The sequence below is a fragment of the Pomacea canaliculata genome, linkage group LG7, assembly GCF_003073045.1.
Source record: "Pomacea canaliculata isolate SZHN2017 linkage group LG7, ASM307304v1, whole genome shotgun sequence".
Taxonomy (NCBI): Eukaryota; Metazoa; Mollusca; class Gastropoda; order Architaenioglossa; family Ampullariidae; genus Pomacea; species Pomacea canaliculata.
This window is the reverse complement of record NC_037596.1, coordinates 23,365,827-23,382,789: the sequence shown is the minus strand read 5'-3', so window position 1 is coordinate 23,382,789 and position 16,963 is coordinate 23,365,827.

Sequence of the window (16,963 nt, the reverse complement as noted above, 5' to 3'; positions counted from 1 at the left end):
GGTCTATTTTAATTAATACTGGACTTATGCGAGAGTTTTTAGGTATAGCACTGTTAATGCTTCTGATTTTACGTGTGGGTATGTTACTGTATCTGATTTGGATTACGTTAATGTTGTACTCGCTTAAGTGAGTCATCAGTGGTAATCATGGTTGTTGGACTCATGAAAGATGTATGGTGTATGGAGTTAGAAAGGTAAGGTAAAGATAGAGAATGAGAAGAGAGAAGATGTGCTGTAATCACGTAACACCGGGGTTATCTCCCTCTCTAGACAATTACATTTGTTATTAGAAAAAAAAAATTTTGTTATTATAAACAAAAATCTTATCATTTTTCATAATTCGGCTCTTCTGAAAGGTTGGTAAATGTAGCTATTTTTCTGGATTTCTTCAATTGATCGTTGGTCTTATAAAAGATTAAGAATACGATTTTTAAATTGTGTTTTTCTTGGGGTTTTTTTGGGGGGCTGATTATAGGAAGAAACATTTAAGACTTATTAGGCATTTGATGGTGCATAATTATTCTCAAACCCTATAATGATATTAAATTAAGTTGATACAAAATAACAATTTAGAAGCTCGACTGGCACACTGTATTGGGCAATCGAAAAAGGACTGGCAAACACGAATTTTTGGAGGGAGAAATGGCTTGGCTTGGGGAACTGCATTTGTGTTAACAAATTTTTTTTGAAAAATTATGAACTGATCGAGTGCTAATTGCCTAATTAAAGTATTTTTTAGAATTGCGTGATATATTTTAATAATTATTGCACGAATTACGAGTTTGTATAATGCACTGGAAATAATGATACCAGTCTAGTGTATTAACACGAAGTTAAACAATGAGAACGGCGTTTTATATAGTTTGTGAAACAGCGCCTCCACTTTCATTTGTTTATTTTTTAAAAAAAGTAGCTCATTGAGAAAATTAGTGAGTTTAGGAGTTGATCTACCATACGTAAATAATCATGATAGTCGGGACAAAGCATTAACTCACTTGGTGGGATTATAACAGGTATAATAAATATAGAAAAAGTAAGTTAAGAACAGGGGCGAACAACTTTTTTTCTATGAACATGACTGGTTTTATTTAGTTTTATTACAATGAAAAGAACATTAATTATCCATAAATATCAATATAATACTGTCTTGTACAATATTGAGAAATAACGCCTGAGGTTGTTGGATTCCAATAGATAAGCAGGTAAAAGAAATAAAGAAGATCTCATTGTAGTTTTAGCTAATGAGGTTAATACGGAAGGAGACGATTGTTTTCGACTCTTTATGTAACAAGGTCACAATTCTTTATTGGACGTCCATATTTTATAAGATTACGGGAAAAGAAGTAGTATATCCACAAGTTTGCTCTCGTTTGATTTAGGTCATACATCAACTAAGTGTTCACCCTGTTGGATGCACGGAAGTGGTTACAGATAACCAGTGAGACGAAGATGGATAGGGTGAGCAGATCCTGTCGATTGGGGTATGGATCGTATACAAGTTAAGGCGGGGCCCACCGCTTTCGCTTCGCCACACGTATTAAGAGGTCTCCTACAATTTAGTCGGAGTACGTTTGTAGATTCTTGTTGCGGATCAGCTTCGTAGCCTGGGTAATTGCTATTGTTTAAAAAAAAAACAAAGGTTAAAAATTCAGAACAAATCAGTTAATTTAATAGTTCAAAATTTATCACCACAAAAACCAAAAAAAATGTGGATAAGCTTTTCACTCAAGAAACAGAAATGTTGAACGTTGAAATTAAGTGATTGTGTGCCAACACTCTATGTTTTCCTGAGATGAGCAACTGGAACTGTTGCGTCTAGTAGGTGGTGGGTCAACTCTGTCCTTCGGTGTCGCAGATGTGACTTTTTTATCTCCAACCAAATTCTATCAAGTGAAATGCATGCTCTTTGCCGGGCGTGCAGCAAAGAATATTACTGATTTCAAAGTCTGATGGCCATGGGTTCTGCGCCAACCAAAGAACCAAAGAGGGAATCGATATCTTCGCCTCTAGTTTCAGCTGGAATATTGAATTATTGGAAATTTGAAGTACCTTTTCTGCCGGCCAATAACTGGACTTGGCGATATTTGAAAAAAACGGAAGAATGAGCTCAAACCAAAAAAAACTGTTTTCAGCAGCCGACGAGAGAGCAAGAAACCGCTAAGATGGCAAACGATGGATGGAAAAGAGTACTGGCGATGGTTCAGTCCTGCTGAGCGATAACTTGAGGTATATAGTACGCATGTAATCTTAAAGGATCAAGACACGATAAAAGAGATGATGATGAAGTGCGAAGAAGAGTGTGTGTGGTGGGTGTGTGTGAATTATTATATTTTGTGTGTTGTGTTTGTGTGCGGGTGTATTACGCAGAGATAGAAGAGTTTGTAATCTTGTTTTTTCTTAAAAGGCTTAAAAGTTTACCTCAGCACCTGTCCTTCTCTAGTATTCCTGTCCATTCCTCTATGCGCTTATCTAGTGCTCTGTGTCTGTCTGTACCTGCGTTGTGCTATTACTATTCTCTCTCTTATTCTCCTACCTTCTCTCTTTATCTTCTCTCGTTCTCTCTTTTCTGAAGATGCTCCAGTAGTATAACAGACCCTCCGACAAATAGCATGAATATGGATAAGGTAAGTTCGGTTCAAAGCATGAACATGAAAATCGTCCAGACGAGATTGATCGGCTTTCATACATAAGTTTTATTCAGGTATTAGCTGGAGAAATCGTCTTTGATGTCTGTAAAATTTATTATCTAAATGTCTAATCTAAAAACTCCGCACCATCCTAGATAATCTTATTGACTGGTACACCCGAGCTGCAAAGATTGAAAAAAACCCTCGTTCAATGTGCCAGGAAAGTTTCTGAGTGCTTTTCTAAATTTTCTTCCCCTCCTACTTTTTGCTCATTATTAACAGGAAGGTGATTAATTACCAGGTTTGAAGAGACAGATGCACTAAAATAGAGAGACTTTTTTCTGATATTGAGAAAATTTTCTGAACACGTAAGCTGCATTATGTATCTGTGAAGCGCATTGTTAATCTTTTTTTTCAAATCCATAATCTATCCGCTGCACTTTCTGATTTTTATGTGGCAATGACTGGACCAATCTTCGCTGTGGAACTGGTTTAGAACACAAAACGACAGATGATTTTAATTTAAATTTTATTGAGGGCAGGATCTTACAACAGAAGAGAGAAATACGTTTTTTGTTGAACGGTGTTGATTGGTTTGACAGCTGAAATTCGACAGTTGGTTATAAACATTGTCCATTAGTATGAGAGCTCTGGATCAATTTCTTGCTTCCAGAAATGACATAAGAATATTTAGAATGTGAATTGCGAAAAGTTGACAAATGCGGTTTGGTGGAAAAAAATTTCAGAAAACGGAACGAATTAAAACCATTTTAAATGTAACGTTATTGAAATGAAATTCTGTGATACCAACTAGAATTATTTACCTCAGACTAAAGTTTATAAGTATTGGTGTTCATAGAATACTATTCAGTTCTATTGGTACTTCCAGCAGAAATCGCCTTCAACACATGTAGCACTAACTTCAGAAAGTGGGGTCATCAAAGTCAATATTTATGGAAAGTCAATAATATCATAAACTTATCCTAACGAGCTTTCGAGTAGACCGACAACTCAGATTATTTTCCCCTAAAATCTCTTTGTCAAAAATTCGATTAAAATAAATCTGTCATATTTAATATCATAAACATTAAACAAATCTTAGTAAATATTATCATACGAAGCAAAAGTGGGGGAAGTATTTATACAAGTCGAATTAAAAAGAAAAAAACAGCGAACTGTGCTCAATTCTTCACTGCACACAAAAGGTAAGAAGACATTCTATCGTAATATTATTTGTATTGCAATTTTAATAGCTCGTGAGGTATTTACATATACTTGTCTGTGTGCAGACGACACTGAGTTTTAATTACTCGATTAAATGTTATTGTTGTTCTGTAATATTTCCATCTGTTTTAGAATGTATTATTCAATTCCTTCAGTTATTTCAACTAATCTACTATTTAATTTCCTCTTTACTACAAATATACGAGAATTTTGCTAAGTTAGCTTGAAAAAACCTACTATTCCTGTAAATAATTCAGAAAAGTAACCTTTCAATGCTGTTAAATATAACTTGGGTTTGTTTGTTTTGTTTGTTTGTTGTTTGTTTGTTTGTTTGTTTGTTTGTTTGTTTGCTGTTTGTTTGTTTTGTTGTTGGTTTTTTTTTTGTTTTTGTTTTTTTTTTTTTGGGGGGGGAGGATCTACATTCCCCTTACTGTGGTTAATAAACCTCTAGCACTTCATCTTAATCATTCAAACCTCATCCCGACTGTGTAACATTCGCAAAAGGAAAATGTTTACGAAGAGGTTGGTTGTTGTTATCGCCAAATCATACATTGTTGTTTTATTTACTTCAGCTTATTGTGATGTAATGAGAGGTGGTTAGTGGTAATGCTGCGTGAAGTCACATCGCCATCACAACAAATATTTTTTTTGTGAAAGCAATTTCTTCTGATAAGCCCTTTCGCAAAGGATTAAGATTAAACTAATATTTTTTAGTATACATGCTAGCTCCGTCTCGAGACTTACTCGTAGTCTGCCGGATGACACATTCTCCCACTTTAAAACCCCACTCTCCATATTAACTCAGTCTTTTTGTTTCAAGTCTCCTGCAAGAAAACTTCACCTCCAGCCCTGACCAAGTCACCAAGGGAGATAACCACACACAAAAAAGACTTACCTCCACTTTGCCCAAACCGAAGAAACCACCAGGTATTCCACAAATACTACTGTGCACCTTGTGCATGTACAGACTTTATGAGACTCGCTAAGTCAGGAAGTCACGCGCGTATGAACTTCAGTTTTTTATTTATTTGTGAGGCACGAGAGCGTGAAGCCCTTCTTTGCTCGACCTGAGGACACAAGCAGAAGGCGTTGCGAAAAGTGCGTTTCTAACAAGAAAGTTTATCAAAAAACTTATTCAAATGGCGGACAATGGTGAGGTCCCTGGGCGCGGGTGCTGAAAGAAGAAGCACAGAATAAGTGGCAAATGTGGCATGAAATCTTTACAATTCTCGTCGCAGGACCATCTCTGCGATTCATCCTATTTTTTCATCCAACTCGTATTCACGCGAGGGTCTTTGGCTTTAGCAGAAGTGCGGGGTTAAGTTCGAGTCTACTGCTGTTTCTAAATAAAAATAAAAATTGCCAAAGAAGTCAGAAGTTGTTTGTGTGTGTTTGTATATGTGTATGAAAGTGTCTATTCATGTGTATGTGTAGATGAGTATGCATAGACGTGTGTATGCCTATGCCTTTATGCCTACGTGTGTGATATTTTAGTTCCCTCTCTCCTTCTCTAAAGATTTATAAAAATAGGTTTGGTATCATTTTCACTTAGTGTACACCCGACTGAGCAAGCTGACTGTGTATACAAAGTTCACAAAATTGTGAAAAATAAACACTTTATTGAGACTGAAATAACAACCTTCGTATGTTTAGAGTTATTACCCATAACCCCTTTCTTTTCTTTGAGGACAGCAAAAGTAGAAATTTAAATTACAAAAATTATTAATACAGGAAATTGTTTCTGTCATTTCACTCTTTCACTCATTTACTTATTTTAACTCAAACATGCACACACACACACACACAAACACATCCACTCACGGATGCATGAAAAACATATTTATGGGAAACTTTTTCTTTTTCTCGTTAAACATCGATAATCTACACGAAAGCACATGTCGCTGTGTTTAGCCTTCCTAATCTGTCCGGGAAATAAAAGCGATGAAAGTGATTAAGGGTGACAGAGTGCAATCTCATTTTCAAATCTCTAGGGGTGTTTCATTACACTTTATTATTTGTAAACATTTCCAAATATTTATATTAATTGTTGTTTCGTTTCAAGAGACGGTTAACAAGTTTTCTATGTGACGTCATTAGTGTACGCCCGCAATCACTGCAATGACGTCACTGATGTGCTTCACTGATTAACCGATATCGTTATGTTTACACATTTTTTAGTGAACAATGCATATCTGCATTTTTGAAACAAATCAATTACACAATTTTATCATATCAGCAATATTCAGCTTCTGGGTATGTACCCGCATGAATTATGTTATTTGAGGGATTTTTTTTTAGGGTGGATGAAGTGCTAGAGGGGTAAGAGGAAAAAAGGCGAGAGGGATAAAGAGAGAAATAGAGAGAAGGAAATGTTTGGAAGACGGAAAGAAACAGAGATAAAGAGAAAGGAGGAAAGCAAAGATGAAAAAAGAACGAAAAACAAACGGGGGGGGGGACAGAGTGTGAGGACGTCCGTGGGTGGGGAAGAGAGAGAAAATGGGAGAGCAGGGGGAGAGTGTGAGATGAAGATTTAGCCAAACACCGAGAATATTTTCTACGCTTGACACATCTGACGAACACGTTGTTTGGTCACGCTTTGGCTGACCCCCGCCAGATTACAGTCAGCGGCCTTGCGCCTGTTTCAAGCGATCGTGTAAAACAGAACTTCCTGCCTTCACCCTTCACTCCTGCTCCCTGCTTCTCGCCTCTTTCAAAGGGTGTGTCGCTTTGACCCTAAAATCAAAAGCAAAGGGAACTATACTTTCAGTCGCTGGGCAGGGCAGTTGGGGCGGACCTGTCGCCACCGTAGACGACGACAACCTCCATGGCCAATAGGTCTTTGCCACCCCGTGCACACCAACAGAATGCATGTCGTCACAGTCCACTGCACCACCGTCAAGGCTCACCTCACTTCAAACGACACCCAGGGGTTGGGGATTGAGGGATGGGGTGAGTAAAATTGTATACAACCTCTTTACCATCTTGCTGACAAAGAAATCAGAAAACGATTTTTTTTTCTTTAGGTGTTATTTCTTAAACGATTATGAATAATAATTGAGGGAAGATAGGGTAATAGGGGTTTTGGGGGTTATTTTTTGTGTTTTGATTATTTTTTTCTTTCCTGCAGGTATTTCTGCTGTTTCTTATGGCCTAAAGACAGGGGCGAGACACACGGCGAGCACTAATGCAAGGATTACACGACTGACTAACCCTCTAGACAATGCTCGGGAAATGGGTTTGGAAAGAGAAAAATCTATCACCACTTTTTTTTCTTTCTCTCTCTCTCTCTCTCAACAGATCAGCATTAGCGATGTTAACCACATTATCCGCATTAGGACGAGGGAAATAATTGTGCAATTCACCGTGACTCGGAAGCATAGATGCGTATTAATATGTATTGAGAGCACGTTCAGAGCGAAAAGTTGTGAAATCATTGAAATAGCTCTAAACATTTTTATTATCATTATTTTTCCTTTTTTCTAATGTAACAAGGGGTATTTTTCTTGAAAAACGAACACGAAATGGTACAGTATCGATGGATTAATCTGTCAGCGAATCTTTTCTAAAGAGGAAAATTAACCCCCGAGTAATGATTGAACTATAAAAGCCAACTATTTCGCAATGGCATCATGGTTTCATTTCATCTCCTCCCTCGTCTTCTTCCTACCTGTAATTATTCTCCTCCCTTTTTATTTTTACCGCCATCTTTCGGTTGATGGCCGTGCACCGGAAATGATTACGGGAAACGATTTTCTTCATTCCTATATTTAGAATAAAGGGTCACGTGATGTCAGTAGAATGGCTGACATACAGAAATCTGTCTTCCGTGATTTAATTGAAAATTTTCATTAGGTTTGTTCTCACCCTTTTGAACCCTGAGCTTTTAATTTAAATCATGGGTGGATGGGTGTCCGGGTACTAAAGGATGTGCGTGTTTGGCTTTTTTTTTTTTTGAGATGAAAGGCACGAAAGTCTATTTTTGACAAAAGCAAACCTTGCTGCTGATGATGCCAGAGAAATGTCAGTGGTTTGCGGGACAAGAAGATGAAGAGGTCAGCTGTTGCACGTCTATTGTCAGGTGTCTGTCCATTTATTCCGCTCGTCCTCCTCTCATTTATCTTCTGTCTAAATTTTTCTCTCAGTTTCTCTGGCACACACATTTTTTCTTCTTTTTCTTCAAGTATTTCTGCTATCCTTTAAGATAAAGAAAGACAGATAGAAGGAAAGATTAAAAAAAAAAAGGATAGTGCGTTTGTTGGGGTGGGAGCAGGTAGGGTAGGTGTGCGGATACGCGTGTGTTGGGTGTGAAAGAGAGAGAATGAAAGACGAACACACATCTTTCCCCTTAGGTCCCACCTCACATCTTTACTTTGCAATCCTACCTCACCTTTGTGCCCTGAAGTCTCACCTCACCTGTGTACCCTGGTGTAGGTAACGCCACACAAGAATGCATACCTTGCAACACATTTTTTTTTTTTTTTTTTTTAGAAACAAAGAGATTTGTACCTGCCAGGAAGGTCACAACAACACATATTCACAGCTAACTTGTCGTTGTTATTCGTCCTCCTACATCAAACGCCTGTGAGTTCAGACAAAGTTGACAGACGGAAGAAGAAAGATTCTTCAATGTTAAATATTTCTAATGGCGTGTATATCGGTGACTTGAATTAAATATTGGAAAACAATGGAACTAAGTGCAGGGAGACAAGCGAATTGCTCAATATGTCGAGGCAAGAGAAGGTAACCAGGGAAGGAAAGTTCTAGAATTCAGAAAATCGAAGAGTTATCAAAACACAATTCAACTGCAAAAGTTTCGAGTCTCAGCGGAGATAGAAATGAAGCTAAAAATGGCTTCCATAAGCATTTGCAGGTTGGTAAACTCGTACTTTCAAAATAATATTAAGCGGCCATCTTGTTTAGCACAATATTTTTTCACACATCAAATTTTCATCTTTTTTCACAGGGTAAAGCACTGAACAAAGGTCACGTGGTCTATCTGAGCATGCCTTGAAGCGAAACAAGAGAACGTTGGGGCATGAAGAGAAGTAAGGTATGGAATCAAGTGGTCCAGTGATCTTTCTGTTGTTGATGAGGAAGAAAGAAAGAAAGAAAGAAAGAAAGAAAGAAAGAAAGAAAGAAAGAAAGAAAGAAGAAAGAAAGAAAGAAAGAAAGAAAGAAAGAAAAGAAAGAAACAAACAAACAAACAAAGAAAGAAAAAAGAAAGAAAAAAAGAAAGAAAGCTTTTCACTCAAAACTAGTGTTTTTTTTAGTTTACGACAGCTGAGTATATTCTTCTCCATATCTGTTGATCCGTTTCTTGATCGAACGAGTAGCCTCCCAACCCCCCTACACACACCCCTGCCACTCTCCATCCATTCCCCTGACCTACCCTTGCCCTCCCCCTTTCAGTCACGTGCTAGTGACGTCGAAACAAGCCTGCGTTTCCTCGTACGCGCGTCGTTAAAATGTCACGTGACACGCGTCTGCGCCTGTGCGTCCGAACCGGAAGCTGGAAATATTCTACAAGCGACGGTCATTACAGGATGTAGCTTTTTAGCCGGCGGTTTAGCACCTGATTTCCATGACAGCCAGCAAGCTTCTGGGCTTTTGCTGCAGTTTCTGCTGCTGGGGTTCGGTGTCGGTGGCGGGTTGTTTACATTTTCGCACATGACAACACTTCTTTATGTGCTGAAACCTGTCCAACGGTTTTTTTCTGTAATATATTCCGTCCTTTATAGATTCATTCCCCCCTTCTCTCTCTCTCTCTCCCTCCCCCTCACACACAAATTCTTTATTACCTTTAGTTATTTCTTTTGTCTTTTCTTGTCCTTAATTGATGCTTTATTTGGGGAAGGGAGTAGCAGTTGTCCTTTTTGTTTGTTTGTCCTCTCTCTCTCCAGTGACATTGTTTTCGTCTCAACCTTGAATGAGGGTCAAATGTCAAAGAGCGGAGGAAGGTCAGCATTACTCCAGCTCTATTGCTGTGCCAGGAATATTCAGGCAGAAAAATCGCCAAGACTAAAACACCCGAGCATGTCCAGCTTCTTCCCAACCTCGGCCACATCTACCCATCTAGGGTCAGGCTCTTCTCGAGAGGAAATGGAAGACTGGTGCGTTTTCATTACGGGTAATCTCTATTGTTTCCTGCAAAGTCTCTGGTTGCCGTAGAAACCAAGATGGCCTCCTGATCACGTCTGTAAATAGGATTTGAAGGAGGAAGTGCAGCCTGCTTTTGCGGCTTGGACAAATTTATAAGTCTGTTCTTGGCTCGCAGATGGAATCGTGCATTTCATTTCATGTCCAGAGCTTGTAGTGGTGAGGCCTGGAAACCTCTGGAAACCTGTGATTTCTTTGCAGGCTTTTTCCGCCCACACAGTGGATACAAGTAAACGAATATGACAGGGACAAAATGGCGGACGGTGACGATGGTCTTCCTTCTTAAGTTTTGACGTACCCATTTTTTTATTCCTGCATTTCTTCATTCCATACTCTCCCTGCTGCATCATAAATCTTTAACATCTCTCTGTAAGATGACGGAGCCTAAATGAAGAGGGGCAAGTAACTCTAACGACTGTCAAGTAGGAAAAGACAGAAAAAAGGCTTCCTTGATAAGATGTCCCACGATAGCAAGTCCTAGAGCATCTTTATTTGCTCTAGAAACTTCCATGCAAGTCGTCGAGTCAGTTTCCGAAATGATGCAATAGTAAAGCAAGGAATTGTACGCCAGGGACGACGGTTAACTACTAACGGAAGTTCCACCATTTTCGCGAGTTTGACGAACTCGTACATAAAGAGTCACGCAAACCACGTAATGGTGCTTTTGTTGTTTGTTTGTTTGTTTGTTTGTTTGTTTGTTTGTTTGTTTGTTTGTTTGTTTGTTTGTTGGTTGGCTGGTTGGTTGGTTGGTTTGCTTGCTTGCTTGTTTGTTGGATTGTTTGTTTGTTTTTAAGAGGGGGAGAAGTGGGAAGGGTGTGGAGGGGACTCAAGTTTTAACTCTTACTACTTACTCTCAATTTCTGTTCACCGGAAACTTTTAGAAAATCAAATGAAATGATCCGGATCACGGATAGCTGGATCACCTGTGGAACTGTGCTCTGAGCCTATCCCTTACGACAGAAATAAAGGAAGAAGGACAGAAAAAAAGGAAGAAAACAAGAAAAGACGAAAGGACGAAAAATAAAGAATGACAGAAAGGAAGAAAATAAAATTAAAAAATGAATGAAGAAAATGAAGAATAAAAAAAGACAGAAAGTGAAAATTAGAATTAAAAAAGAAGGAATAATAGGAAAAAGAAAAAAGAGAAGAAGAAAAAAAGGAAAAAAACATGAAAAGAAGGAAAAAAGGAGGAAGACAAAGAATAAAAAAGAGAGAGACTGATAAAAAGGAAGAATAAGAAAAGAAAAAAGTAGACTACCAAAGAAAGCGAGAGAGAGAAGTAGGACATGAAATAATCAGGAAAGATAGAAGGCACAAAAAAATAAAAGGAATAAAAAAAAGTTTCAAGAGTAAAAGAGAAAAGAAGAAGGAGGAAGGTAGAGAGAAGGAAAGGACCTTGTTGTATACTAACATACTTCCAACATATTTATGTTCCTTCATGCTAACATACTTCATCTGACCATGACAGGACAAGAAGCTCAGAGTTTTAGTCTGGTGAGAGCTTTCATTCCAGGAAAGACGATTATTTCTTTTCAGATTATAAACAATTTGCAGCTTATTCCGTCTGGCGCTTTGAATTGTGGGAAGTGTTATCGACAGAGATGAAAATGGTCATCCAGGGGGTGAGGGGCATGACAATTCATGCCTCGTCTTATTCGTCTACTTTTTTCTGTAATGTGAGATTACTCGGTATAAAAGATGGTTTTCTGCAAGGGAGAGGCCAGGAATATTTGCCAGACTCCCGAGAAGAAGAGAGAACTTCTTCCAAGATTGCCAAGATCGAGAGAGTGTCAAGTGTCCGTAGGACTGCTAACAAGACAGCCAGCAAGAAGGGGATGAAATGAGGGAAAAAATGAAGAAAAGAAAACGGACAGAGCGGGTTCGGTGATGTTGTTATCTGCAAAACGAAGACAGGGTTATCCCGTATTTCTCAAATCACATCTCAGAGTGCGATTAAAATAAAGTCGTGTCGACACAACATTTCCTGCAGACCTCTAAAGTACAGTGTTAAGTGATGTGATAGCCTCCTTCATACTTCACCCATTCATTTCGTCTTCTTTCCTTCTGTAGCAGATAAGTCATCTGCAATACTTTTTTTCAACAAAAAAAAATTCTTATCTCTCGAAATTAATAATCTCATACGACAAAGTCAAGCTTGAACTACTCGGGGCTGGTCTGTTTTCCACCTTTTATCCAACAAGTAAAATCTGTTCTATACTTTTTTTAAAACAATTATACCACTCTTTGTCTTTTGTCGTCCTTTCATCGACGCTGTCATGGATGTTTATTTGTCACTATTTCCTCTGTAAGACGAGAGCTATGTTCAAACGAACCCTCCGTAGAATAATTCCACCATCTAGTGAAGATTTTCTATTGTCGCCGCAATAGTCATCATTGTCGGATCAGCATTTGTCATTATTTTTGTAACTCGCATTTGTCATTGTTATTTTCATTTGTCACTCGCATTGGTCATCGTATTTTCATTGATTGTCGCTGTCCTTCTCTTTACTTCCTGCTAACACTTGTCTCACCCACTCACATTCGCACACACACAACACACTTGTAAGAAAAAAAAACTCAAACATAATTATGGCCAGATGCTGTTCAAGGGTGGTGGGTGGTGGATGTGGTGGGGCGGGGGACTACCTCAGAGAAAAGCAGTAAAAGGTGTTCATCAAGAATGGAAGGTGGGTTAGGGATATGTAGGGTTTTTCCAGGGGCGGAGGATTCGATGGGATTGGCTGAGCTGGATACTCATTTTGAAGGAGGAAAAGTGTGGAGAAGGGGGGTAAAGGGTCGGTCTTAGCAACAATGGTTTATGCCTGCTTCACACTTGGCACTTGTTCGGGACTGGCTGCCTATGAAGTGACGGCTTTTCACGGTCTTCAGCCAGCGTTCAGAACGAAGCCATCAATACGATATTAATAACACAAGGTACCCGTGTGCTGACAGGCAGCGCCGCCACGACGGCGGGTCCCCGAGTAGACAACCCGTCCTCGCTTCAAAGAAAAGGTTGGCGCTGTCGCCGAAGTCTGGCGGCCGTTCGCGGGGGCAGATGAATAGGCAGCAAAGAGAGACTGAATGGACTGCGCACAAACAAGGTGCAATGCGCGGGGCGCTGAATGGCGGAGTTGTTACGGGCTTTGCTGACGGCGTACCCGACAGTTGGTGGGGTGGAGGGCAAGGGTGGGGATTGGGGTGGGGATTGCAAAGGTGTTTGAAAGAAGTTCAACTCGGGTTTCGATCTGCAAGGCAAGGAGTGTGGTTGGGTCGGAAGTTTGACCTTTGCAAAAGAAGTTCCCGAAACCTTAAAATATATCAAACAACAATTGCAAAACAATAAAGACAATGTTCTCATGCAGTAAGTGATAAATGAAACAAATACGTTTGAAAAGTTTTGTAATTAGGACTCTGGAAGGAACATCAGACCTCATGGTTTGGTACCAGGTCGTCTGCGTACACCTACTATTTGGCTGGAACAAAATTCAACTTTCCTTCAGACTTTAACTACTACTAAAAACAATATGCAAATTAGATAAGAACTCTGACTAGGACAGTCAGCACAGAAACAAAACAAACACATGTCAACAAGAGCGTTTCAATACTGCAACATTATCTTTGTTGTGAGAAACTTACAATCAGACAATAAAAACAGAAAAAAGACCGTTATTTAGATATATTTTTAACATAAACATACTTCTTGAACAGGAAAGGAAAAAATATATTTCGTAGGTAAACATAGTATTGCTAACTTGCATCCATTGTGTTCGTGTGTTGTTTGTCAGTGTGTGTCGGTGTATGTGGTAACGTGGACTGACGAGGAGGACCTTGTTGTCGTTGCTGTCGTAGTCTAAGTCGTCGTTCAGAAGTGTGGTGTGGACTGACTTACGAGGAGGAACTTTGTTGTTGTTGTTGTTGTTGTTGTTGTTGTTGTTGTTGTTGTTGTTGTTGTTGTTGTTGTTGCTGCTGCTGCTGCTGCTTCTAAGCATTGTTGCTATGCAGCTCCTTGTTCAACAAGTATGTGGTCAAGTGACGACTTACGTAGAGGACCTTGTTTTGTTGTTATTGTTCTTGTTGTTTCTAAGCATTGTTGCTATGCAGCTCTTGCTCAACAAGTGTGTGGTCACGTGGTACCCCTGCGCAGTCGCGGCAGCCGGCCGCTAAAATGAATGCCGCGCTTTATCGTGCACGCGCGTTGCAAAGAACCCGGACGAGGCCATCACGCCATCATGGAAGCAAATGCGATTTTCAAATCTCATTTTCAGCACCAGCAGGGCAGCTTCGCCCAGCTCATCCTCGTCTTTGAGAATCGTAAAGTCGATATTCAGTGTATGCCTGCGGTGGTCAGGGAGTGAGTGCTGCCAGCCCCTACTTAAGTCTGACGGCCCTGTGGATATTCGAGGTTTTATCAGCCATTTGGGCTTTGTCTTCACAGTCTCTCTTTCTCCTCTGTCTATCCTTCAGTCTCTTCTCCTTCATCCGTCTTTTTTTCTCTATCTTTTCTTTTATCGGTTGTACCTTTCTTACGTGGTTTTCTTTTATGTATCTTTTTTTTTTTTCTATTTTTTCTGTCCATCGTTTTGTCTTTTTATCTCTCCTTTTTTTCTCTGTATTTCTATCCATCTTTTTCACTTGTTAATATATTTATCTATCCTTCTTTCTATCGGTCCTTCTATCTAGATATATGTATCTATTCATCCTTAAATCTTTACTTCTCTCTATCTTTCCTTCACTCTGTGTCTCTTTTTATATATATATCCATCTTTGATTCACTTTGTCTATCCATTCATCGTTCCGTCTATCCATTACTTTATTTTTGCGTGCACTTATTTCATGTGTGTGTCCATGAAGGATGTTTCATCGGCTGTCAGCATCCACGTGCATCACAATCTGTTTTTGAGTGAGTGGCCAGACCCACGTGTTCTACTCTAGTCGATTGCCAATCTCCTTTTCATTATTCCTCTATTCTGTCTTTCGTCCTTTCCTGATTTGCTTTCTTGTTTTGTCTATCCTTCCTTTACTGTAATCTTCTAATCTTTTTTTTTCCTCGACTCTCCTCCTTCGTCACCGCAAGATGACATACGATTCATTACAGTACGATATGTCATGTTTGTCAAGATGGCCGCTCGATTTTCTCCGTGTAATTCGCCCTCCCCTGCGCCCTCTCTGCCTGGCAAATGAGCTCCAAGGAGTGAATCGTTTCCTGCTAACAACCCTTAAACCCGCACCCGTCTTCGTCCGCTGGCACGAAAGAGGAATCTTGAAAGTTTATGTCCAGGGAGAGAAAAGTTACTAAAGACCACTCTCTGGGTGCTTTTGAAAAGAGCAATGGAACCTTCCTCGCGACCTGTTTCTAAAGAAATATCTCACTGAGGCCCCCAGACATGTTTCAGACAGATTGCAACCATTGTGTAGGTTGGCGTCTTTCATCGTCGTCATCATCGTCTTTTTTTTTCTTCTTTTCGCTTCCTTCGTGTATTCATTTAGAGTTGACGAGATTTCATCATGTCTCGACCACCACCCGGATACCTGGACTGAGGGTTAATTGAGTTAAAGCAATATTGGACAGGTCTGCTCACCCTAAGTGTGGACTAACTGGACACTAAATGATTTACTGAATAATTCTGACAGCTTTTGAGTTAAAGTTAAAAGAATTATCAGTCTGCAAAGGTCACAAATGTCCCACCTGCTTGCTTTCTGTCTTAATTTGTAATTTGTAAAGTAACTAACTGCAGGTGCAGCAGGAGTTGCAAGTGGTTCACCAGTCTAGGACACGGTACACAAATGAAGCTCAACCCTCACTTTAAGAAGAGGCTGGAAAATTAAAAACAGAAAATATTTAATGCTATGACATATTTTGATGCTAGTGGACTGAAACCTGTTTTACAGAGTGATACAACGGGTTTCGATCCAAAGTGGGACCTAAACCAGAAATATTAACAGCTTATAACATTTTCTAGGAATAAATTGCTCTTCGTTTAGTGCTGGCTGGCTGCACAGGCAGTTGATAAGAAGAAATGCACGAAGCACTCGATGCCTTGCAGGGCTAAGACCCCGAGGGTGCGAAAGACCAACAGACTCAGTAATGACGAGTGATTAAAGGGGCAGCTAGAAGTGCGTTAAGTCAACAACACACACATCAGGCTTGTCTACCAATACGTTTGAGTTGCCAAGATTAAAGCTACTGGGAGAGCTGAGATCATGTAAGTGTATCTTTGGACAAACGTGACGTCACAATTGTGACCGTTTTCTGTGCGTGGTAACGTTCGTGGGAGTGTATCTCGAGAACGAAAGGGGAGAATTAGTCCAGATTTTAATATCTTGCAGCTTTTAACAATCATCAGAAAAACATGCATTAGAACTTTTCAACAGCTAACGTCGGTACCTCTACCTTTGTGGAAAATTGAAATAAAATATGGCTTAACCCAGGTGGCAAATTTCGCCATGAATCGAGTTTAACATTTCAATACGAAAGGATGACACTACTAAGATAATATGGATTAATCAAATATCAGTAGACAGATCTTTAGACACTCAGTCAGGTTCACACAATTTTTTCACCGTTGCCCCTTCTTCTTGTCACACCTTCTGGAAACTGAGTTGTCTTGGAGCTCCCACTCGTTGTGGACCATGTGTCACCTCTCTCTCTCTCGCTCACAATGTTGTGTTGGACGCATGACGTGGCAACCACGAGTTGGGTGCACTTTGACCTCTCTTATCAGACAGACTCAGCCTGTGGTCGCAGAGCTGTGACAAATTTGTTGCTGCTGCAATCTTGTAACAAGATTTAATGTTATATTGCAGGAAGCTTTCATCGTGGACGGAGGAGCTTGGTGCTTCATACCTGCTTTTCTTTTCCTTTTTTTGTGTGTGGTTATGAAAACATACTCATCACACACACACTAACACGCAGACAGCCACACTCTGACGCACATACACTCACACACATGCACACT